The sequence below is a fragment of the Dipodomys spectabilis genome, unplaced genomic scaffold (assembly GCF_019054845.1).
Source record: "Dipodomys spectabilis isolate Male_0828 unplaced genomic scaffold, ASM1905484v1 ptg000157l, whole genome shotgun sequence".
Lineage (NCBI taxonomy): Eukaryota > Metazoa > Chordata > Mammalia > Rodentia > Heteromyidae > Dipodomys > Dipodomys spectabilis.
The window spans coordinates 22,299,577-22,325,593 of NW_024870834.1; the positions used below are offsets into that span (position 1 = coordinate 22,299,577).

General features: G+C 38.1%; 1 protein-coding gene across 3 annotated transcripts in view; it reads right to left on the minus strand.

The window, feature by feature from the left end:
• Positions 1–26,017, minus strand: part of Sipa1l1 (signal induced proliferation associated 1 like 1) — a 335,149-nt gene that overhangs the window by 253,480 nt on the left and 55,652 nt on the right. Inside the window, exon 1 of one of the 3 annotated variants that reach the window (XM_042692742.1) lies at positions 20,157–20,193. The exons of the other annotated variants lie outside the window; for them this stretch is intronic. The gene's annotated coding sequence lies outside the window, so the exon portion shown is untranslated. Of the gene's footprint in view, positions 1–20,156; positions 20,194–26,017 lie in introns of those variants that run through there. 3 annotated transcript variants of the gene reach the window in all.

Consider the following 26,017-nt stretch of genomic DNA (forward strand, 5'->3'; position numbering starts at 1 on the left):
CAGCCATAAACAAAAAAAGCCAAGTGAGAGCATGAAGATACCACAATTAATTAAATAATAAATAAACCTATTAATTGGTAAATAAATAAATAACCCAACCACAAGGACATTCAAAATCTTTTGGTTTTGGAGGGGGGAGTCCAGTCATGGGCCTGAACTCTGGGCCTGGGCACTGTCCCTCAGCTCTTCACCTCAAGGCTAGCACTCTACCACTTGAGCCACAGTGCCACTTCTGGCTTTTTTTTTTTTCCTGCTTATGTGGAGCTGCGGAATCGAACCCAGGGCCTCATGCATGCAAGGCAAACGCTGAGCCACCTTCCCAGCCCAGAAATTCAAAATCTTATGGTTGCTTTGACAAGTGATTCAGTCAAGGTTCTGGTAAATCCAGTCAGCTTTCTCACATCTAGGCATGTAATCAACAAAATCTCTTAGTTAAAAGAAAACAAATTCTGACCTGAAAAATATTTCATTAAGAAAATCAGAAAATAACAGAAAAAGAAATGAGCTAAAAGTGTAAGGAGGCAAAACCTCTTTCTCTCTGATCAAGCATTGTAATGTCCATGATACTTTAATATTCTTTTCCCCTCCAGCCAAATATTTTTGTTATAAAGAAAAAACAATGTTTAACATTCCATAGTCATGATTAGTTATAAAAATAAGCTAGCATCCAGTAGGGTGGAGGGTTTTAAGTTACTGATCAGATTAATTAAACCAATGACATTTGACTTACAAAATAAATTTTGACCTTCCTGCTGCCCAACAGGATATCAACTCATTAGAAAACCTATTTTTTATCCCCAATACCTCAGAATCTGTAAATGTAGAATAAAAGTTGAATGCTTCACTCATCTTTGTATGGAGTGGTGATGAAGAAGAAAGATCACAACTCTAGAATTAACCACTGACTTTCCCTCTTGTTGACAACACATTCCTAACAGCTACAAGAGTAACAGAAGCTACAAGAAGTAACTGAGCCCACTGATGCCTGCACACACTGCTAACACAGTTTCAGGGGGTCACATTAGTGACCCTTTGTTCCACCCTAGTCCTCATGAAGTCTTCCTGGTGAGGACTGCCCAACCCTCCCTGGGATCCCAGAGAGCTCTGGGGAAAGGCAGTCCTTAAGCTAACATCAAGTTAGTTAATCAAATCCAAGAACAGCAGGCAGGGAAGCCAGAGGCAGGAAAAAAAAAAAAAGGAGGGTTTCTGGGCCATATTCCAAGAACTTTCCTTCTCCCTCTGCCAGCAGCACCCATCAATTCCCATAGTAACCAGCCCACAGTTTTCCAACTTGTCCAAGAGGGAGGTGTATAAGCTGTAGCAGAAGCGCATGAGATCAAGGCCCAAAACCCCAGGCACCAACTGGATAGTTACTTAGTGGCTTAAATATTCCAACTCTGCTCCTGGCTTTCCAATTCCCACATTACCAGATGGTTCCCTTTCCTCCCTTTGGTGATACTGAGACAAAGGAGATTCTTTCCAAGGAGTCTGCAAAAAACAAATTTCTGTTTTCTAATATGATTTTTGCTCAAGTCTACTTGTACTAAAGCAGCCATATCCTTCTTACCACCAAGCATGACTACTTACCAAATGAAGGAATCTCCTAGAGTAGAAACTGAGATTGTCAAGATATGGTTGAAGAATATGAGATCCATGATAATCAGAGGACATCAGGGAACCAGGACCATTTCAGTTCCCATCACATTTCTCAAGGACATTTCAGTTGACTTTCCACAGGGCAAGAGGGAGTTGTCAGAATTACAGAAATATAGGTGATAATTTAAGAAATTTGAGGGAGAGAGGGAGAGAAAAGGGAAAAAGGAGGGGGTAGAGAGGGAAAGGGAGGGAGGGGGTGAAATCTATCCAATCTGGTTATCTAAAGAATTACTATATTTGAAACCGGGTGCAAGTGACTCACGCCTGTAACTCTAGTTACTCAGGAAGCTGAGATTTGAGGATCTAGGTTCAAAGCCAGCCTGGACAGAGAAGTCTCCACGAGACTCTTATCTCCAATAAACTACTCAAAAGAAAAAACAGAAGTGGTACTGTCTCATGTGGTAGAACACTAGCCTTGAGCACAAATAGCTCAGAGACAGTGCCCAAGCCCTGAGTTCAAGATCCAGGACCAGAAAAAAAAAAATGCTGTATTTGAGATACTATTTTTCCAACTAAAAAAGTAGACAATTAAATTAGAACTTCCTAGCATGACCTATGAACCAATTCTGCAAGCTTCACATTTCTCTAACAGTTCAATGGCTAAAAGGAAAGGGGATAATAAGGGTGACAGGAGGTAACACAAAAGGCAGTAGTGAAGTCACCACCCATGGAGGCTATGCTCATTAGTAAGACGCACATGCTTAGGCTGGATGTACAGTAATCTAGCTAAAGAATAATAGTGTATGCCAGTGCACATTTTAAATTTTAAGAGAGATATTCCTAAATTACCTACCTTGAGAATTCCATAGCAGTATGAATGAGAACTTCAAACTTTTACCAGCTGTACTCATGGTACTCTGCTAATTATAGAATGTATAGGAATAAAAGATTCTAAAATATGAGTCAGTACCACCAGAAATGTAGAATAAATGAAAAGAAATATATAAACAGGAAAGCTTGTTGTGGTAAGAAGGGGAAATTATAAGTATCTGACCTCTATTCTACTCAGTAATAAAATCTTTTTTAAAATAGATTTTTAAAAAACTACCATAAGAAATAGTTGAGTTGTAAAAAAAAAAAAAAATCCACAATTGTCTAGGGAACTAATGCTTTCAAAAAATCTAAATTAATATGTAAATTTACTACAATCTCAGTAATACCAACATGATATTCTTTTGGAAATGCAGCAGCTAAGTTCACAAGAGAAAATAAATGAGCCATTATAATTAGGGTAATTATGCAAAGGAAGATTAATGAAAGAGACAAGACTTAACACGTGCCCCATAGCAAAAGTGTTATAAATCTGTAATAATTAAAAAGGTATGAAACTGGTTCATAATAGGCCATGAAATAGATATACCAAATAACTAAAATATTTCAGGAATTCAAAATAAGATGAAATTTGACATTTAAAGTTAGTGTTGCAAAGGTAAATCATCCAACAAATGGTGATAACATAATCATGTAGCCAAGTAGAAAAAATAATAGGGAACCAATTTACAACAGAATAAAACCCAAACTGAGTGAAATATTTAAATGTATACCAAGAATCCACACAAGTATTAAAAGCAAGTAGAAGACACTGTACATAATCTTGGAGAACTTACAAACTTTCTAAGTGGAACACAAAATCCAAAAACAGTAATGTAAAAATTTAAAATTTGAAAATAATTATATATGACTAAAGTTAGCATAAACAACAAAATACAAATCTAGTATTGAAAATAGTAGCTTTGCTCAATTCAACAGCTTATTTAAATAGACAGATGGGGAAAAGAACACAAGAATAAATTCATACAAAAGAAATTGCTCTGAAGCACATGTCAGTATATTCACCTCCATCTATGTCAAGACAAATGTACAGAAAAATCACAATGAGAGTCCACAGTCACATATGAAATTTCAGGGCTATACTCCCAGATATTCAGAGAATTATAGTTCATGGCCAAGATGAGCAATGTGAGCAAGACCCATCTCAAAAAAAAAATAGATATCATAGCATGTGATATGAGGGAGGTATGGGTAGGAGGACTACAGTCCAGAGCTAGAGGGGGAGGAGGTGGGGAACAAGACCCAATATGAAAATGAATAAAATACAAATGTCTGGGTGTGGGGGACATAGATCAAGTGGTACAGTGCTACCATAGCAAGTACAAGGCCTTGAATTCAAACCCTGGTGCAGAAAGAGGAAGAAAAAAGAAAGGGAAGGATGGAGAAGGGGAGAAGAAAGGAGGAAAGGAGGAAGGGAGGGAGGAAGGCAGGGAAGAGGGGAGGAGAGAGGAGAGGAAAGAAGGGAGAGAGAAGAGAGGGGTCTCAAGCAAAATAAGATGGCACACATGTACAAAAGTTAAATCCCACACTAGTGGCAAGGGGGGAAGAAGGGATATATTGCAGATGACAACATACATCTATAAAACTTATCTTTTTAAAAAAAGTAACTGAAGAGCATCCACAATACATAAAGACAGGAAGACATATATTCTTTAAACCAAAGTTTCCCCTATATATACTTGAAAGTTCAAGGATCTGGGAACCAGTGGCTCACCTCTGTAATCTCAGTTACAAATGAGGCTGAGATCTGATAGAAGTAGTTCAAAGCCAATCCAAACAGAAAAGTCTGTGAAACTCGTATCGCCAATTAAGCACCATAAAAGCTTAAAGTCGAGCTGTGGCTCAAGTGGTAGAGTGCTAGCCTTGAATGAAAAAGCTCAGGGACAATACCCAGGCTCTGAGTTCAAGTCCCAGGAACAGCACCAAAACAAAGAAAAAAAAACCATCCCAAGGATTCCACTATCTTCAGCCATTTTCTGCTGTAACAAAATGTCCGAGACAGCAGAATAGATGCAGGAAAAAAAATTTGTATGCTGCTATTCCAAAATTGGGTGGCCCATCAGTTCAGCTTCTGGTAAAAAGCTTTCTAGCTTAAGCATGACTTAGCAAATTGCATCATGATGGGAGGATGCTTGAGAAGGAAACAGCAATCTCATATCATGCAGGTAGAGATCCAGAGGCCAGGCTTGATCATGTAACAGATCTTCATGAGAACTAACTCGCTTTACAAGACCAGCATACTATCTGAGGATAGTATGTCCATGGCAAACGTGCCTTGCGTAAAGCCCCACCTCTTAAATGACCACCACATAAACTGGCCATCAAGCTTCTAGCACATCAACTGTCCATATCCAAACTAGCAGCTACTGTCATGTTGTTAATAATATCTAAATATGAGAAACGACTTACAGCCCATCACTAAGAGAGTGAAGGAATAAGAAAGGACAACCTTAACCTGAAGGAAAGCACAGTATAGTATGCTACCATTTGTGTCAAATTTTAAAAAAAAATAAGACTCTAAAATCAAAGGGATACTAGCAGATAAATTCCTAACAGTATCTATATAGCTTGGCTTAAAAGCACAATCTCAGAATATTATTCTGTGGACATAGATTAGCTATTTAAAACAAGCATAAACTTCATTTTAAAAGGTAATTATTTTATGGCTAAACTCACTTCATCCATGGTATCCACATTCTTTTATGACTGCTAATGAGAACCATAAATAAGCTATATTGTACTTCCTCACTTCTAAAAATCCTTGGGGGAACAATCATAAAACTCAATACATTTCCTACAAAATTAAGGAAGCTGAGGGGAGAAAAAGGGTTAGAAGGGATGAGGAAGATTAATGAAAGGGGTGACATTGATCAATTTGAATTGTATTGACAAACTGACTTGAGTGGTAACTCTCTTGTACAAGTTAAAATAATAACAATACAAAAATTAAAAAATCCTTCCCTTACTGTACGTATCTCACCTAGAAGAATTCATAGACTTCATAGATCAGCTGTCAAATACAAAAGCCAAAAATTAATATGCTCCAGGCCAGGTACTCAATACTTGAGTGAGAAATCCTGTGTTCCAAATACAGTACCAAATATTTTTTCTAAAGATATGCCTTGGTCCTTAGTCATAATGACATGGAGGAGAAAAGAAGCCAAGAGCAGAGAGAGAGAGAGAAGTAATTATCACTGAAGATATAGATATGAAATCTGGCACGTTAATTATACTACACCGTAACATGCTAAACATTTTGCTCCATCCTAGAGGCTGTAGAATACAACAGATAAAATATAGCTTTTAAAGCACAAGTATAATTAATAATTATTGAAAGTCAACATTTAAAGAGGTAAACACTATGAAATTTGGCTTCGATTTTCAAGAATATTTTCTATAGATACAATAAAGTAATTTTTTAGGAAAAAAAATTCCTTATTCTGGGCTGGGAAGATGGCTCAGTGGTAGAGTGCTTGCCTTGAGCCAAAAGAGTTGAGGGACAGTGCCCAAGCCCAGAGTTCAGGCCCCATGAACAGCACCCAAAAAAAAAAATCCTAATTCTGTAGGAGAAAAATTGATAAAACTTCAGGTTTGACAAAATTTTGCTTTCCTATGTTATGTTCTCAGGAAAAACTCAGGCTTTAAAACATGTAGAAACAAAAACATACATACATACATACATACATACATTACAATGAAGAAATAACCAACCCTTAGGGGTTGGAGGCATGGCTCAGTTTAAATCATTAGCTAATGAGTCAAAGTGGCCATAGGAACCCAGTTTGAGAAAAACATGTAGAAACAAGATTTTAGCTTCAACCTGCAATGATACTCTAATCTTCTACATGTCTAAAGGACAAAAGAGGGTCTAATTTTTGAAATATTCTTGAGTCCCTTAAATGGGTAAAGAGGGCTGGGGATGTGGCTTAGTGATAGAGTGCTTGTCTTGAATGCATGAAGCCCTGGGGTCAATTCCTCAGTACCACATACACAAAAAAGGCTGGAAGTGGCACTGTGGCTCAAGTGGTAGACTGCTGGCCTTGAGCAAAAGAAGCTCAGGGACACTGCCCAGGCCCAGAGTTCAATCCCCAAGACTGTTAAAAAAAAAACAGGGGGGCGGTGTAAAGAAATGCTACAGAGTTTCTCCCTAAAACATCAAGAGTTCCCTATCTCCAGAACTCAGAGCTCTGGGTCTCATCTTCCACACCACAACATAGGATGAACTTAGCACCATCCCCTGCTTTCTGTGAATATTCACTTCTCATCTGTAAAATGAATAACAACTCATTTGTTCCCAGGCCTAAAATTCCATCATACCTCTTTCTCTACATCAAAATGTCAGATCTTACATTCCTTTCATAAAGATACATGCTACAATACATGCATTGGTGAATATCAAGAAGCAACTGCCTAAAAAAGAAGAGAGGAAACCCATATTAATAGGATTAGGGATGCCACAGGAAACATCACAACACGTACCCAAGATATCCAAACAATTCTAACAGACTACTTTCAAAAGCTATACTCTCTAAAGGAAGAAAATCTGGTGGAAATGGATGCATTTTTAGAGAAATACAAGTTACCCACACTGAGCAAAGAAGAAGTTAACCAATTAAATAAGCCAATATCCTATAATGAGATACAGGAAGCTATCAAAAGTCTTCCAACAAAAAAAAAGCCCAGGACCAGATGGATTCACAGCAGAATTCTATAAGACCTTTAAAGAAGAACTAATACCCATACTCCTCAAGCTCTTCAGAGAAACAGAGAAGGAGGGAGCTATCCCAAACTCATTCTACGAAGCCAATATCACACTCATCCCCAAACCAGGCAAAGACCCAACCAAAAAGGAGAATTACAGGCCAATTTCCTTGATGAACACAGATGCAAAGATCCTTAACAAGATTCTAGCTAACAGAATCCAGAAACACATAAAAAATATAATACACTATGATCAGGTAGGCTTCATCCCAGAGACACAGGGATGGTTTAACATACGTAAGTCAATAAATGTAATCCAGCATATCAACAGAGCCAAGGTCAAGAATCACATGATTATCGCCACAGATGCAGAAAAGGCCTTTGATAAAATTCAACATTCATTCATGCTAAAAGCTCTGGAGAAAATAGGAATAGAAGGAACATTTCTAAAAACAATAAAAGCCATTTATGACAGACCAATAGCCAATATTATACTTAATGGGGAAAAGCTACAACCAATCCTCCTAAAAACAGGAACAAGGCAAGGATGCCCACTGTCTCCACTCCTCTTCAACATAGTCCTAGAACCCTTAGCCAGGGCAATAAGGCAAGAAAAAGACATTAAAGGGATCCGCATAGGGAAAGAAGAAGTTAAACTATCCCTTTTTGCAGATGACATGATACTATACCTCCACGATCCCAAAAACTCCATCCCCAAACTTTTAGAAATCATAAGTCACTTCGGCAAAATAGCAGGATACAAAATAAACCCACAAAAATCAGTTGCCTTCCTATACACTGATAACGTAAAGGAAGAGAGGGAAATAAAGGGAGCAACCCCATTCACAATAACCTCCCAAAAAATAAAATATTTAGGAATTAACCTAACCAAAGATGTAAAAGAACTATTTAATGAGAACTATAAAAAGTTAAAGAAAGAAATTGCAGAAGACACTAGGAAATGGAAAGACCTCCCATGCTCCTGGATAGGCCGACTTAATATAGTAAAGATGGTGATACTTCCAAAACTAATATACAAATTCAATGCAATTCCTATTAAAATCCCAATGACGTACATCACTGAAATACAGAAAACAGTCCAAAAATTTATATGGAACAACAAAAGATCTAGAATAGCCAAAACAATTCTAGGGGATAAAGACAATATGGGAGGGCTATCCATGCCGAACTTCAAACTCTACTACAGAGCTATAATAACAAAGACAGCATGGTACTGGCACAAAAACAGACCCGAAGACCAATGGAACAGAATAGAAGATCCAGATATAAATCCACAGGCCTACAGCCAGCTGATATTCGACAAAGGAGCCAAAGACATACAATGGAAGAAACACAGCCTCTTCAACCGCTGGTGCTGGGAAAACTGGGCAGCCACATGCAGAAAACTAAAAGTTGACCCCAGCCTATCACCATGCACCAACATCAACTCAAAATGGATTAAAGACCTTAACATTAAACCTGAATCTTTGAAACTACTGCAGGACAGAGTAGGAGAGACACTTGAACTAATAGGCACAGGAAGGAACTTCCTGAACAGAGTCCCAGGGTCACAACAAGTTGGAGAGAGACTCGACAAATGGGACTACCTTAAAATAAAAAGCTTCTGCACAGCTAAATCTATCGCAACTAAGCTAGAAAGACAACCAACTAATTGGGAAAAAATATTTACCAGCAATATATCAGACAAGGGGTTAACATCCTGTATATACAGGGAACTCAAGAAACTAATCCCTCCCAAACCTAACAAACCAATTACTAAATGGGCAAGGGAACTAAAGAGGGACTTCTCAAATGAAGAAATAAAAATGGCAAAGAAACACATGAGGAAATGTTCATCATCCCTGGTGGTGAAGGAAATGCAAATAAAGACAACCCTGAGATACCACCTTACCCCAGTCAGAATGTCCCACATCCACAAATCAGCCAACGACAAATGCTGGAGGGGATGTGGAGAAAGAGGAACCCTATTATACTGCTGGTGGGAATGTACACTTATACAACCACTTTGGAAAGCAGTCTGGAGGGTCCTTAGAAAGCTAAAGATTGACCTCCCTTACGACCCAGTCATACCACTTCTAGGCATCTACCCTGAACAACAGGAACCAATATACAAGGACACGTGTACCTCCATGTTTATTGCAGCACTGTTCGCAATTGCTAGGATATGGAAACAACCTAGATGCCCCACCACAGATGAATGGATCCAAAAATTGTGGTATCTATACACAATGGAATATTATGCAGCCATTAGAAATGACAAAATAATGGCATTTGCAGGGAAATGGATGGAGCTAGAAGGAATCATGTTGAGCGAGGTAAGCCAAGAACGAAGAGACAAACGGTACATGGTCTCTCTGATAAGTGGATGCTAAATCCAAAAGGTTAGGTGATACGACAAAACTAACAGGACTTAAGAAACAAAGAACTCCCGCTCATCTGGTTGAACCACTACTAAATATCCCCATGCTGCTGATCACAAACATGGTATATAACATGTGAACAGTGTTATATATTACAGACTGTGGTAGACAATTTGCTCCAGGGAAGTTAGAATGAACTTGTGACTTTGAAATTATGTAATCATTTAATCACAATCAAAAAAAAAAAGAACCTCGGGGAAGGGAAGGAGGGAGGGGATGGTAGGGGGAAAACAATGGAGGGGGTAACAATGTTCAAGAGGAAGTGTACTCATTACCTCACTCATGTAACTGTAACCCTCTGTATAGTAGCTTTACAATAAAATAAAATTAAAAAAAAAAAAAAAGAAGCAACTGCCTGTCACATTTATTTCCCATACCCATAGAAGTCACGGGGGGGGGGGGGAAGAAGGAAGATAAGGAGGGGGGGGAGAAGGAAGGTATTTAATTACCAATTTAATTACCAATCATACAGCAGTTCCCAAATGAGAAGAAAAATAACTTATTTAAGTAAATATGTTGACGAAAAATATATATGCTATTTAATAAAACACAAACTCAATTGTTCATTCACAGTTAGGGTGGTATTCATTCAGTTAGTTTCCAGGTGAAATTTTACAGGGATCATTAGTACACAAGTAATGTCTTCTGAAAGTTTTGCCACTTGTTATTTTTGTTTCCCACATTGCCTACCATGAGAAGTGGCAAGAATGTTCACCCACATGCAAAGTCACATGAATCACCAGTGGAGAGTTCTAACTTATTTAACAAAATCCTTACAAATGGGCCGCTGACTTGGAGGTGACTGCTTGAAAAGCAGGCTAGAGATCTGTGAATAGGAATTAACAGGCTAAAAACATACTATGTATTTAATAATTTCTATAAATTCAAATTTTCCCTTCCAAAACACACAGATGACATTGGGTTGTGAACAAACAGAGCTTTGTTCTACATTTCTTTTTCCCTAAAGAACCAGCACTTTATGACACAGATCCTTTGTAAATAATATGAGAATAAAGTGTTTTTCAGAAAATCTACAAGTTAGATAAAATTTCCACAATCAAAGATATACTAGAGTTAAATAGGAAATGAAATAATATCCATCTGTAAAGATGAGCCAGAATCTGCCTTCCTGAGGAAATGAACTGGAACATGTTTCAAAGTACAGAAAGGGACTGACAGTTACAGAGGAGAGGGAAATGGTAGGCAAGGAAACAACCTGGGTGATACTGCCTCTTCGGTTTCTCAAGGAACAGAAGAAGATCCTTTACTCAGATAGGACAAACAGGAGAAACAACATGTTGTACCATATTTTTACCTCTGGGTCCTGCTCAGCTGACACCTTGCTTCCTATGAGACACTGCACTGGTACCTAGGGCTCCCATCACCATGCACCTGGCACACGGGCCTATTTGATAAATGAACAGAGCAAGGCTCAGAATACAGATAAGGTTTTCAGCTAGAGCAGTTTGAGAAATAAGAGGAACTGTCAAGATCACTCATGTAAGAAAGAAGTGGCATATGAAGACTGATGATTTTCAATATCAGAGGTTTTAGACATAACATATTTTTTTCAAGTACCACATTGTTTCCTTATCTTGAGAAAATAAAGACATCTTCCTCATCATACCAGCCACACTGAAAAGAAAGAAGACATTTTGTGACCAAGAGTCCTTTAAGACCCCAAGAAGTGCTGTCTCTCTTCCTGTCCCAGCAAGAGCTCTCATTCCAACATGAATTCTTCAGCCTGTGGTATCCATAATGAGGGAGGTGCTGTGCTGGGCACACAGTAAATTCCTCAGCCACTAGAACACAGATCAACCTTCAGTGAAGAGGCCTCTCAAGCCTCAGAAGCACTTCAGACAGTCCTCACCCAGTACAACTTTCAATGTACAAATTATAATGAACTGTTATTTTATACTGTAATTTGTTGCTATATACAACAACAAAGGCCCAATGGTCACTATAATACTTGGCTAGTAATCACTTATTTGCAGAATACTCTGCTTCTAAATAAGTTCATATCTAGAAACATATCTACAGATGACCTCGTAAACACTTGGCCTGACAAGTGCACAGAGAATCACATGCCCTACACCTCCATGTGCACAGAGCCATGGCCAAGGGTACTATCTACAGTCCTTGCAAGAGGAACTACTGAAAACAACCAATTCTGATCACTATCACCTTATGCTACTGCAGCAGCTGCCCATCTCTCACAGGCAGCCAAGGGTAGAGAATTACACACAGGTCCTACAGGAGCCAGGGTAGGTAGGATCTATGTTATGATTTGTGCCCTGAGTATTTTTTGCTGCTTCTGATCACACAGGTACAGATGACACTGCTGCATCAACTCCCCTTATTGCAGCCATTCTATCCTCTGCTGATGTGAACTGACAAGATATAAAAAGATATCACACTCACCCCACCCCCTTTTTCTCTTTTCCTCTTTTAAGAATCAGAAGATACAAACAGGACATTTGGTTAACTAACTGGGAGGACATTTGGCTAACAACCACAAAGCCTCTAGATTCAATCTCAGCACTGCCCTCCAACATCTCCTCCCACATCCTCCCCCCCAAAAAAGATTGGCAATTCAAAAGCAACTGCACATGTAAGGAAAATTGGAAAGTGATCATATACATCAAGGGAAAGGGCAAAAAATCTAACTCTTGGCACAGAAATAGCCCATAATAATAATAATAATAAAAATCCTGAGTAAAGGAGAGAATCTGATTTCCAGAGTTACCATGTGTTATCAGTTCTCTAAGTCACAAAAAAGTCAACAAAAAACATTCCCTGAAAAACACCTGATGGCTTGGTGCTGGTAAATCAGACCTACAATCCAAGCTATTGAGGAGGCTGAGCTCTGAGGATCACAGTGCAAAACCAGCTCAGACAGGAAAGTCTTTGTCCATAGACTCTTTTTTTATTTTTGTATGTTTTTTATTTTTTATGTTTTTAGTGTACAGAAGGGTTACAATACATGAGTAAGTCCATAGACTCTTATCTCCAAGTAACTACCAAAAAGCCAGAAGTGGAACTGTGCTCAAGTGATAGAGTATCATCCTTAAGCAAAAACCTCAGCCCCAAAACTAACAAAAACAAAAGCAAAATACAAACAGTGATAGCAGATTTTCTTTTTCGTTTTTATTGTGAAAATACCACACAGAGGAGTTACAATTACATGGGCAAGGTAATGAGTACATTTCTTATCAAGCATTGTTACCTCCTCCTTTGTTTCCCCTTCCCGTCCCTTTCCATCTCCCACCTTCCAACACCTCCCCACATCTCCCACCCACCCCCACTTTCCCACCCCTCCACCACCACCACCCCCGCCCCCCCCCCCCCCCCGCCAAAGTTGTAAAGCTCGTTTTTTGACATAACGTCTTGTACATCTCATTGTTGCAATGGGTCCACCTGTATCCCTATTTAAATAATTTGTTTTTTCCCTCCCCTCCACAAATTATACCAACATCAAATACAGTGAAAACAGGGGTTATACCGTGGGGGAGGGACATACAAAGCAACAAAGAAATCATCTTATAAATATGTTAGAAACAATAGCAAAAAAGAAAAAAACATTTGAATCCTTATCTTGGGGTTCATTTCACCTAACATCAACTTATCTGACTGTTTCTGCTTGTCTCAGACATATACTAGTTATTGCAAATAAGGGAAACCATGGGACCTATGTTTCTTTGGGCTTGGCTTACTTCACTTAATATAATTTTTTCCAAGCCTTTCTATTTCCTAACAAATGGAGCAATGTCATTCTTTGTGATGGAGGCATAGAATTCCACTGTGTATATATACCACATTTTCTTGATCCATTCATCTACTAATGGGCATCTGGGTTGATAGCAGATTTTCTAGACAAAGATTATATACAAACTGTTAAAGATGCTAAAAGAAGAAGGTATTTTTTTAAAAAAGCAAGAGGGCATGGCTCAGTTGACAGAGCCATGGGTGAAAGCGGCAGGTACCAAGTTTGAGTCCCAATCTTGGGCCTAAAAAACAAACAAACAAACAGAAAGGAAAAAAAGTCAAGAAATGCTGTGAGAACAAAATGAAAACACAAACAATAAGACAGAAATCCTAAGGAGAGGGCTGGGAAGGTGGCTCAGTGGTAGAGCGCTTGCCTTGAGCTGAAGAGCTGAGGGACAGCACCCACGACCAGACCAAAAAAAAAAAAAAAAGAAAGAAACCCTAAAGAGACTCTGAGAAGAAAAACAATGGAAATGAAAAAATTTCACCAGAGCATTAAAAGACAGTTTTGAAGAAGCAAAAGAATGAATAAACTTGGAGAAAGGAAAATGGAAATTTTCAAGTCTAAGAGAAGTCTTTCAAAAGAGGAAAGAAGAGTGAATCAAGAGTAGGAAACCTACTCTCTGGGTCACCATCCAGTGACTCAATACACATACTGTGGGAGTCCTAGCAAAAAAAGGAAGAAACAGAGAATATTAGGAGTTTTAGGTTCATAATTTATGCTTGTAATCCCAGCTACTTAGGAAGTATTGGATTACAATTCAAGGCCAGCCAAGGCAAAACTTAGGGAGACCCCCATCTCCAACCAATAAACTGAGCACAGAAGTAATACATCTATCATTAGTTATGTGGGAGGTGAAAACTGGAGACTTTATAGTCTCCAGTTTAGTTGTTTGGTCTACAATCTCTACTTTATTTATCTGAATAATAATTAAAGCAAAATGTGCTGAGGCATGGCTCAATTATAGAGTACCTACCTAACAACCAAAAGACCCTGAGTTCAAACCACAGCACCACCAAAAACAAGAAAAAAGAAAATAAAGGAGAATGAAAATGGGAAAGGGTAAAAAAGGAGTAAAGAGAAGGGATGAATGTCCCTCCAATTTGGTGGAAGACATGTATGTAATTATAAACAAAGGTAAAAGTAAGCTGTCAACTAAGACTCTCATATCTAGCAGAACTGTCCTTCAAAAGAAAGAGTTAAGATAGTCTCAGAAAAACAAAAGCTGAGGAAATCTGCTACTATTACACCTGCTTTCTGAGGCAGTCCTACAGAGTAAAAAGGAAGGCCACTAGACACCAACTTGAAGCTACATGTAGAAATGAAGATCTCAATAAAAGGAAATGCAAAGGCAACTCTAAAAGCTGACACTACTAACAGTCCATAACTGTACTTTTCGATTTTTTAAGATTTCTATAAGATTAATATATTTTAAGTTATTAGTCTGAAAGCTATTGTTATAACTCTACATTTTGCTTTCTATATGATTTCAGAGACAAATGCACTAGCCTCTGATTAGTTCATATGAGTATATTTTTGAGTAAATGTATACAGATATAATGTTGTGACAGCAACACTGTAAGGGATGGGGCCAGAACTTGTAAGAGTGTAGTTTCTGTATGTTATTGCAGTTAAGCAGGTATAAATTCAAATTAGGGTGCTATAACTTTAGGTTTAGGTTTTTAAATGTGATTTCCATAGTAACCACAAAGGAAATAGCTAAGTGTGTGTGTATGAAGAAATGCAAATTTTAAATAGATAGATACACACACACACACACACACACACACACACACACACACACACACACACACACACAAATCAACTGAACACAAAAGAAGATCGTAATTCAAGGGACATAAAAAGTTACAAGGGGACTGGGAAGGTAGCTCAGTGGTAGAGCGCTTGCCTTGCATGCCTGAGGCCCTGGGTTCGATTCCTCAGCACCACATAAGAAAAAAGCCAGAAGTGGCGCTGTGGCTCAAGTGGTAGAGCGCTAGCCTTGAGCTGAAGAGCTGAGGGACAGTGCCCAGGCCCAGAGTTCAGGCCCCACGACCGGACAAAAAAAAAAAAGTTACAAGGGCCAGGCACCAGTGACACATGTCCATAATCCTAGCTACTCAGGATGCTGAGATCTAAGGATGGTGGTTTGAAGCCAACAGTGCAGGAAAGCCAGCTCTTATCTGCAATTAATTATAGAAAAAGCAGGAAGTGGCACAAGTGGTAGAGCACTAGTTTTTAGCAAAAAAAAGCTCAGGGATAACAACCAGGCCCTGATTTCAAGCCTTAGGTTTGTTACAAAAATCAAAAAACTAAAATTAACAAATAAAACTGAGAAAAGAAGGAAAACTCAGCTAGTAGATGGAAGAAAACAGTAACAATTAAAGCAAAGATAAACAAAATAGGGAATAGAAGAATAGAGAAAAATCAATGAAACCAAAAGTTCATTTGAAAAAATGATCAACAAATGTTTAGCTGGATAGGCAACAAAAAAAAAGAGAGAAAACTCACACTGCTAAAATCAGAAATGAGAGTGGAAATACTGATTGTACAGAAATAAAAGATCTTAGAAATGACAATTGTATGCCAACAAAAGGACAAATTCCTAGGAACATGAATAACTAAGATTCAGTGCTGATGAAATACAAACTAAAACAGATCTAAAACTAGTAAGAAGATTAAATTAGTAATCAAAATCTCCTGACAAGGAAAACATTTCAATCTGATAACAACCTCACTTTCTACCCTGCCCACAAAGGCTATATAAATTTGAGGTACTCATCAAATGTTACTTAGTTAATTTCTCAAACCATTTATTTTCCAGCTAACTGTGAGGGAGAGAAAAAAACAGCTGTCAGTAACAGAAAAGGGCCAGCTGCTGAATTAAGATATAGACTTTTTTTAAAAAGGATTCCCTTGAAAAAGAAGTCCATTTCTTCTTCATCCTTAATGCATCCATTACAGAGCTTACTAAATGCTCCTCTTGAGCACCACTGCTATTAAGGATGCTAGTAGTATGGGCACAAAACAGAGGTGGTCATGGGCTAGGACAAGCAGTAGTGGTTCAGGAAACATGTTACACTCTGAAAGGCTTACATGTGAAAGGCTGCTCACCCACGATGCTCATGTGTTCTTTATCATCTACTCACCAGAGACCTTGACACATTTAGGACAGATGTGAGCAGTAACTTTTTTCAAATCCAAAACACTCATCTCTAACTCAGTCCTGCTTTAAAATTCCTCTCCAAAAGAACAAAATAAAGGCTTTCTCAAAAGAGCAAAAAAAACTCTGTAATGTGGCATATCAGACTTTTCCACAGATAAGACTTCACTCATCATATAACCTTGACTTTTCATATATAAGTTTTGATTTAAGGCACTTAAATATCAGTAAAGATCTTTACAACTTCCTTTTATTTTTGATCATGAGGCTTCAACTCAGGGCCTGGATGCTGTCCCTGAGCTTTTCTGCTTAAAGACAGTGCTTTACCACTTTGACTCATAACTCTACTTCAAGTTTTGGGGTGGTTAATTGAAGGTAAGTCTCACAGACTTTCCTGCCTGGGTTGGCTTTGAACCATGATATAGGCAGGTGCCACCAGTGCCCAGATTAACAACTCCTTTTATACTTAAAATATATTTAAGGATTGACCAACACTAAAATAAGGTCTATATTTTAAAACACAACTGCTGTCACTAAGAGTTTCCCAGTCCCTTAAGAAATTTGTCTGAAGAACTGGGAACGTTCTCTTTCCCTCAGCCTCACAGCTTCATCTCTAGTCCCCCAGGTAAGGCAGGTCTTCAGAAATTCTTTTGCCCACCCAACTTTTTAAGGTGGTTGCAGGATTTGAGCCTGCACAATTCACACACTGATCTGTTCTACCTACATCTGCTCGTTTCTCTGTTTTCTGTTTTATTTTTTTTATTTTTTTTTGGGGGGGGGGGGGGGTGTCCGGTCATGGGGCCTGAACTCTGGGCCTGGGCGCTGTCCCTCAGCTCTTCAGCTCAAGGCTAGCGCTCTACCACTTGAGCCACAACGCCACTTCTGGCTTTTTTCTTTTTGCTTATGTGGTGCTGAGGAATCGAACCCAGGGCCTCATGCATGCAAGGCAAGCACCCTACCACTGAGTCACCTTCCCAGCACCTGTTTTCTGTTTTAACTTGAGATTATTGCTCAAGTCTACTCCAATTAAGAAATCTGAAATTCATTAAACAATCAAAAAGTGGGAAACATAACATCATAAACTACATGATAACATTATTACAAAGAATCACAGAGACCCTGCCTCCAAAAAAATATGACAAGGTATTAAGAAATAAGACAATCCTCCAGAGACAATTTAATCTGAACCTCCATTTCCAAGTATATTCTTTGTCAGCAGAACCTAAGTTTAAAAGAGGCAATCAGCTACATGATATGGAAAGCTGTTCTCTCTTCTTATACTCTAGAGAACATAAAAAGAAGAGTTCAGTGTAAGTTGTCCCTAATTGAGGGAAAGGGTGAAAAGACATTAGTAAATGTGAAGGAGAATATGAAAGTTCTATAGGCTTTCTAAAAACATTTGCCAAGCCAGAGGATTTCATATCTTTTTTTTTTGCAAGAATAAAAGGGCTTTGAATAAAAAATAAGCTTAATAAAAAAATTCTGGGGCTAGGAAGGTGGCTCAGTGGTAGAATGCTTGCCTTGCATGCATGAGGCCCTGGGTTCGATTCCTCAGCACCACATAAGCAAAAAAGCAGAAGCGGCATTGTGGCTCAAGTGGTAGAGCACTAGCCTTGAGCTGAAGAGCTGAGGGACAGCTCCCAGGCCCACAGTTCAGGCCCCACGGCCAACCGAATAAAAAAAATTCTGAAGTGGCCTCAGGATGTGCCAAAATTTAACTCAAATTATTTACAGACAACCATAAAAAGTAGCCTTTATAATCGTCCCTTTGTTAGTATTCACATTTAGTAATTCCATAACAGTAAACATTTTCAATCAAATCTACTTAAAAAAAGAGTAGATTTGACCTTAACATAAAAGTATTTATCTTAGGTTGTCTCTTTTTGGTGCCCTAAGTGCCAACTGTTAAACTTTACTTTAGGATTAGTTGCTAAAAGAATTCTAACAAGATTTCTCAAGGTGAATGTGGGAGTTACTTTCTTTTGGGGGTTAAAATATTCAAACACTAAGCCAGGAACCAGGGGCTTATACCTATGATCCTATCTACTCAGGAGACTGAGATCCAATATTGTGGTCTGAAGTTAGCTTTGAAACTCTTGTCTCCAATTAACCACACACACACACAAAAAAAAAAGTCCAATGATAAAGACAGTGGACAGTAGGTTAAACAAAAATAAGTCTCTAAAATAAATTTGGGGGAGGGGGAGAGCTGGTCCTGATACTCAGGGCCTACATGTTGTCCCTGAGCTTTTCTGCTCAAGGATAGTGCTATACCAGTTGAGGCACATCTCCACTTACAGTTTTTTGGTGGATAACTGGAGATAAGATTTTCATGGACATTTCTACCCAGGCTGGCTTCCAACTGCTATTCTCAGATCTCAACCTCCTGAGCAGCTAAGATTTCAGGCATGACCCACAGGTGACTGGGTGTCACTGGACATTTAACAGGAATCTTTACTGGATGTGGACAGCTTTTCTCCCATGTACTAAGAAGACACACTTCCTTAGAATAGTGAAAAGAAGCAGGGTGCATCAGTAGAAAGGAGGGATCAACAGAGCTGTGGTTCAAGTGGCAGAGTGCCAGTCTTCAGCGGAAAAAGCCAAGTGAAAGTGCAAGGCCCTGAGTTCAAGCCCCAGTTCCAGCACCGAACACAAAAAGAAGGGAGGGGTAAGTGAATCTTGAAGAAGAGACTGAGGACGCTCAATCACATGTATACTAATCCTTTGGTATCTATGGAAGAATTCCTCACAGATTGAGAAGGAAAAAAAAAAAAAAAAGGCCAGGCACCAATGGCTCACACCTGTAATCCTAGCTACCCAGGAGGCTGAGATCTGAGGACAGCAGTTCAAAGCCAACCCGGGCAAGGAATGTCCATGAGACTCCAATTAACCACCAGAAAACTGAAAGTGGTGCTGTAGTTCAAGTGGTAGAGCGCTCATCTTGAGCTGAAGAGCTAAAGAACAGCACCCAGGCCCAGAATTCATGCCCTATGACCGACTAAAAAAAAAAAAAAAAACACTCCAGAGAAGCTCTAGTCCCTTATATAACATAATGTTTGCATGTAATCTATACATATCTTCTGGTGTAACTTCAGATAATTTGTAGTTTGCTTCCCATATCAAATATAATGTAAATACTAATGTAAATAGTACTATATAGTGTTATTTAGGGAATGTAAGTCTGTACATATTCAGTACAATGCAACTTTTTTTAACAAATAGTTTCGACCCACCATGGAACTGAAAATACTTTCCTCTTGGTAGCACAGTGGCAGCTCCCATCAGGGAGCATTCCTACTTCATCATTAAGCATTTCATGATGTTCCAAAGATGGTACATTCTCAAAGACGGTTTTTAAGTTGTCTTGCTAATATTTTTCATGTGTTTCTCAAATGGCTAAAAATTACAAAAATAAAACATCTTTCTTGGCTCCACCTCTTAAAAAAGAATGCTAGGAATAGTCAAATAAATGCATCCCAGAAAGTTGTCCTAACGTACTTTGAAAACATTTTCAGAAATAACCCTTCCCCAATTTCTCTTACTGAAATTTAAGGAGGTCAGAAATAGAAAACCACTTTAAAAGCAGTGCTCCAATTACCCAGCAGGCATCAAAAGAAAGCCATGAGCTCCGTATAAAGGTTTGTGGAGGTGAGATGCTCAGACAGGCTTGACCATCTTTTTCATAGGATGCAGTTACTGCAGAAGAGCTGACTCCTTAGGCAATTTTCTTCTGACAAAGCAGCAGATAAGAAAACTCCCAACACCTTTGTTTCAGCACCTGGCTAAGATCAAGGTTAAGTACAAAGTAATAAAACCCGAAACCTGTGCAACCCAAGCCACTTGTTTCATCTGAATTTAAAAGTTAAACATATTTACAGTATTTTTTGGCCTGTAGAAAAAAAGAAAGACCTTTCAATTTTAGTTAAGCTGTTAATTTTCTCAATAAGAGAGTACCTTTTCATAGCTGATTAAAATGTTTGAGAAGTACCCACTAAAATATATAAACCTAGGTTAGAACTTTCTACTTAAAAGTAACCAAGTACACCTAGCTCCAAGAGCAATAGCAATACACATACCAGGAAGTGCCACAGAGGAGAATATCCTCTCATTATTCAGAGTAAGCTTGCTATTCCAGCTAAATATCAGTGCATCAAAGTCAGCAAGGCTCTCACTTAGAAAATAGTATGAGGTTTGAATTCACATAATTTAAAATAAACATATTTTAATGAAGTTACCATGGAAACATAACTATGGAACAGAAAACATTCTTATTAATTAAGCAGCCAGGAAAATATCTGAACTATTTTATCTGTAAAGATGGCAATTCTGAGTCTAGTAATCAATGAATAAAACTACACAAGCATTTCATATCTTACACTTTTCTACTGTGCCTGTCAGCAGAAAAGCTGCAAAAGAGGAAAAGCCAGTAGGAGAAAAATATATAGGACATACATTTTATGAATTAATATTCTGCTGAAAGTGAGCAGGTCTTCTAAGATTGAGGGTCTGATTGACATTTCTTACCCACAACAGGACTTGGTGGCAAATCCACTTTATTCTATCTCAAAATATGAAGTAAATATTGCTTTTGAATCCAACTTGAGGTAATCTCTCAAAACAAATTAAAGTGATTGCAAACTTTTGTGTAATAGTTATCAAATACTAGAAAATATACAACTGTAGCTCATTTACTATGAGTAAGTAAATTATGAAAAATGATAATCACTACAAATGGAATCTTAATCTAAAACCCTATGTAATTTGTAATGTATATGCAGTTCAACACACTTAAATTCAAGCTAAACAATGCCTTAAAACTGACTATTCAATCTCTATGGAGATCGACTTTTCGAGGCTACCCCAATAATTTGTTTAGAAGTATTGGGAGAATCCCAGGAATTTATAAAAAGCCACCCTAGGAGGTGATACTGACACAGTAGTCAGTCCACCACCCACGTAGAGGATCTGCCTTTCCAAAGCAGAGGTTTTCAACAAGGGCAAGTCTATATCCCAGTGGAACATCTTAGAATGTCTGGAGACATTTCTGAATGTCACAATCAGAGAAAGCCAGGGATGCAGCTAAGTATGCTATAATGTACAAGGCAACCCCTTCACCTCCTATCAACACAGAACTATTCAACCCAACATGAAATAATCCCAAGGTGAAGAAACCCTGACCTAAAACAGCCAGACTGGCTATTTAGACTTTCTACAGTCCTCCCACTACTCATTTTCAGATAGCTAAGTTCTAACCACAGTCACAAAACATTTTCTATGAATGCTGTTTTTTATTCAAAGAAAATACATGTATGCTCAACAACAATTTGCAGTAAATATATCCATTTCCAAAAATACTTAAATAAATCAGAGCATGTATGATCTTAGCACTTCCCAAGAATTTTTTTTTTAATTTTGCTGAGGTCAAATACTACTTCACTATGAATTTGCCAAACCCAGTGCCTAAATCACGTAAAACAAACACTGAAAAAAAAAAAGAATACCCAAAACTATAAACTTTAATCACAAATATTCCTAATTCCTAGTGAGACAAACAGGAAACTTCTCTTTTCAGTCTCTAACAAGACATTAACACCCCCTTTCCCCTCTCCCCACCCCCCCACCATGCTTGAACTCTGGGCCTGTGTGCTGTCCTTTAGCTCTTCAGCTCAAGGAGAGCACTTTACCACTTGAGCCACAGTGCCACTTCCAGTTTTCTGGTGGTTAATTGGAGATAAGTCTCAGACTTTCCTTGCCTGGGCTGACTTTGAACTGTGATGCTCATATTTCAGCCTCCTGAGTAGTTAGGATTATAGGCATGAGCCACCAGTGCCCGGCTTCATTAACACCTTTATTCAGCCAAATGGAAAAACATTTCACGTCCTTTAATTTTATATACTAACCAGGACCTACTCAAAGCCTCGTATGTCTTAGGACTATGAAGCTATATGGATACAGCAGAACAGAGTTGTATAATACCCTGCTAGGGTCTTTCTTACACTGCTTGAGTCAAAAGCTACACACTTTAGAAGCAGTGAGGCAAAGAACCTATTTAGTAGGATATTTTCTGATAGTCAGATATCCCAGATAATAAAATATCGTTTCTATATGATTGGCATACAAAGTACACCCCCATAATGGACAAAAGATATCATTAACACTCAAAGTATATACTTTGCTTTGTCAATTTTAATTGTTATAAATAACTAATCATATAATAAGACATACCTGACAGATTTGCACTAGTAAACCACTTAGGTATATGAATAAACATGCAAATATGAAAGCATGTAGGTTTCTTCAGAATTATTCTTTTCCAGCTAGACAAGATTTTCAAACATAGAAAATGAACTTGTTCGGACTAAAGACTGGTAAGCCCTTCTGAATCTTCAGTGCTCTGCAGAAACAGCCCAAATCAGATTCAGCCACATTAACTCCATCTAGCCAGTGGGCAGGAGGAGAAGGAAGAGGATCAGGCACTGGCACTTGTATCGGAAAGCACCAAGAGGTTTGATAGTCCAGACAGAACCTATGTGTTATGGGCAAGACTCCAATAAGAACTTCTACTTGCACTCTGAAACATGTGAACCAGCAAATTCCTTGGAAACTTTGCTAAAAGTTGTATATATTTTAATGTGGGATAAAGTGGATGGGGCTAATAGAAGTCCTAGATTCAAGGTGCCTGTGAAAACTGTGGAGAGCCCTCCATACCTCCACTGCTGAAAGAAAACAACTGAGGAGGGTGGCCTGAGTCAAGAGCCAGAACAACGATGGATGCAAAGAGCCAGAAAAGAAAAGAGCCAGAAAAATGGTGGAAGCTGACTTCCTGATATCCACCAATGGCTGAATAATAAAACAACTCTACAAAGGAAGGAAGGCACAAATCCACTAGGAAGGTTCAGAAGCAGCAGTACACAATGTGAAATTTAACCCTTATCCCTATTTTTCTGGATTTAAATTGGTCTTTAAATCAAAACTCATAATAAACTTTCAAAACATAAACACTTCTTTTTTTCCTCTCTCAGCAGTAAAATATATTCTGCTCAAAAAAAAAAAAAAAAAAAGAAAGGTTGTTCAATTTCCTGTCAAAAGCAATCCGGAGAAAGCCACCTACACTGCAAAAGTAGCAAGAAAAAAATGCTAAAGAAAAGCCTGTGCATGTGGGTGTAAACTAAATGCAATGTAACTACCACTCTGGGATTTTAAAAGCTCTTTTACTTGATCATTCTGAGAAATATGAAAATTAGTATAACTGCTAAAGAGAAATTTGTCCTCCAACCTACCTAAAGAAAAGAAGAACTATGGTAGATTTTAGTTCTACCAGAGAAAGAGCATTCTGGAGTGGGAGGATTCAATATTTTTAATCCATTATTTTCTATATCCATGGAAAGGGCAGATTCTCCAAGACAACTTAATGTAAAATGCTCACACAAAGACCTCTGTCTGCTCTGACCATAAACCTCTTCCCCACGACTAATAGGACTAACCCAACAAATGCCTGGACTAGCCCCCATTTAGTCCTAATGTGTTTAACACTAAACTGCTGAGAGCTAACGATTAAGAATATGAACATTGGGGCTGGGAAGGTGGCTCAGTGGTACAGCACTTGCCTTGCATGCTCGAGGCCCTGGGTTCGATTCCTCAGCCCCATATAAGCAAAAGGAAAAAAGCCGGAAGTGGCGCTGTGGCTCAAGTGGTAGAGTGCTAGCCTTGAGCTGAAGAGCTGAGGGACAGCGCCCAGGCCCAGAGTTCAGGCCCCACGACCGGGAAAAAAAAAAAAGAATATGAACATTATGAATGCACATCCACTCCTGCTGGTACTTCCTGAAAACTCCAAATTCTGAGATAGGCAATGAAATAGCCCAATACCTTAAAATAAAATAAAAAAATTTTAAACTCAAAGCCTACTAAATCATGCTCAATACTGAAGTAAATGCTATGTGGTAGAAAGAGAAACAAACTGCTTAACCAGCTCATCAACAAGCTGAGGAGAAAGAGCAGGAATGCACAAAGTAAGCTAAATGTTAACATTATTGACATGTGACACTTTAACATGCCATATTTTAGTAAACCACACTTTGCATTCAGGAAAGCATTTCTACAGGGGCAAAACTGAGGTTGCGGAAATAGCAAGCATAAAAAGAATGCAGTGATGAGGTGACAGCAAATTAAAGAGCCAGCATAGAGAAAGATGAGACAGGAAGCCTCAATACAAGATCAGCTGCAGTTGTACACAAAGCAAACTTTTTACACCTTATACATGATTTCTTTGATAAGCTAACAATTCTGAGCTACTCAGTTAGCAGAAAGGGTTGTATTTTGGGTTTTTTTTTCTTTTCTTACACAATAATCTCAGAAAACTTATAAGAAAGATATAAAAACAGTACAAATAATCGTTTCTTTTAACCACTTAATGTAAGAAGCCAACATGATAGCTTACCAGATGGTTTCATGAGTAATTCTTATGAACAAGGGCATTCTACAAAAACTACCATGACCATAGAAAGTCAGAAGTTAACACTGATGTCAGAATTGTTATCTATTATACATATAATCATCTTTCTCCAATTATCTCAATAATGTCCATTTTTATTAAAAAAAAATACCCAATATAACCTCACACATGTACTTAGTTGCTATGTCTCATTAGTCCTAATTCAATCTGGAAGACTTCCCTATATTACTATTAACTCCTGATCTTCCCATTTTGGAAAGTTCCAAGTCCATTTTGTACAGTGCATCTTTAATTTGTGCTTGTTTGACATTTCTAATGATTCGGTTCAAGATATGAATTTTCAGCAGACATACCATAGAAGATTCTTTCACCACATTCTACCATTATTCCTCATCTTTCATTATTTGGTATTGTTAAATTTATAGCACTTGATTTAGGTAGCATTTGCTAGATTTCCTCATCATAAAGTTACTTTTTCTCTTTTTGTAATTATTATTTTGTGGTCTTATTTCCAAAAAAAAAACACAAATCTTTACCATACTTTTAATGTCCATTGATAATTTTGGCCAAATTAATTATTCTTTGATGGTTGCCAAAAAAGTGATTTTCTACTCCAAAAATGCTTATCATTTTACTAGGAAAATGGTACTCTGAAACCAAGATCTGGGTATTCATTGTAGCTACTGCAACTGGTTTATTACTGTTTTTAAGCTCTCAAAGTGAAGAAAAGTAGGCACACACATACGCACACACACACCACCCAACATATTTATTTCTATTTTTCTTTTTTATGAGCCATCTTGAATTCTAATCCACACCAAATAGTTCAAAAGTACTTTTCACATTCCTCTTCCTTATAAAAGCAGTAAATCTGGTTCTCATTAACTTTAATATATTTATTTATGGGGTTCATTTCCTGCACTGTGTGTCATATAGTATAATTCCTGTCTATAATGCAATAAAGAAAAAAAGCCTATTTTCTCTAACTAAAAGACCTGTAAAGGGCT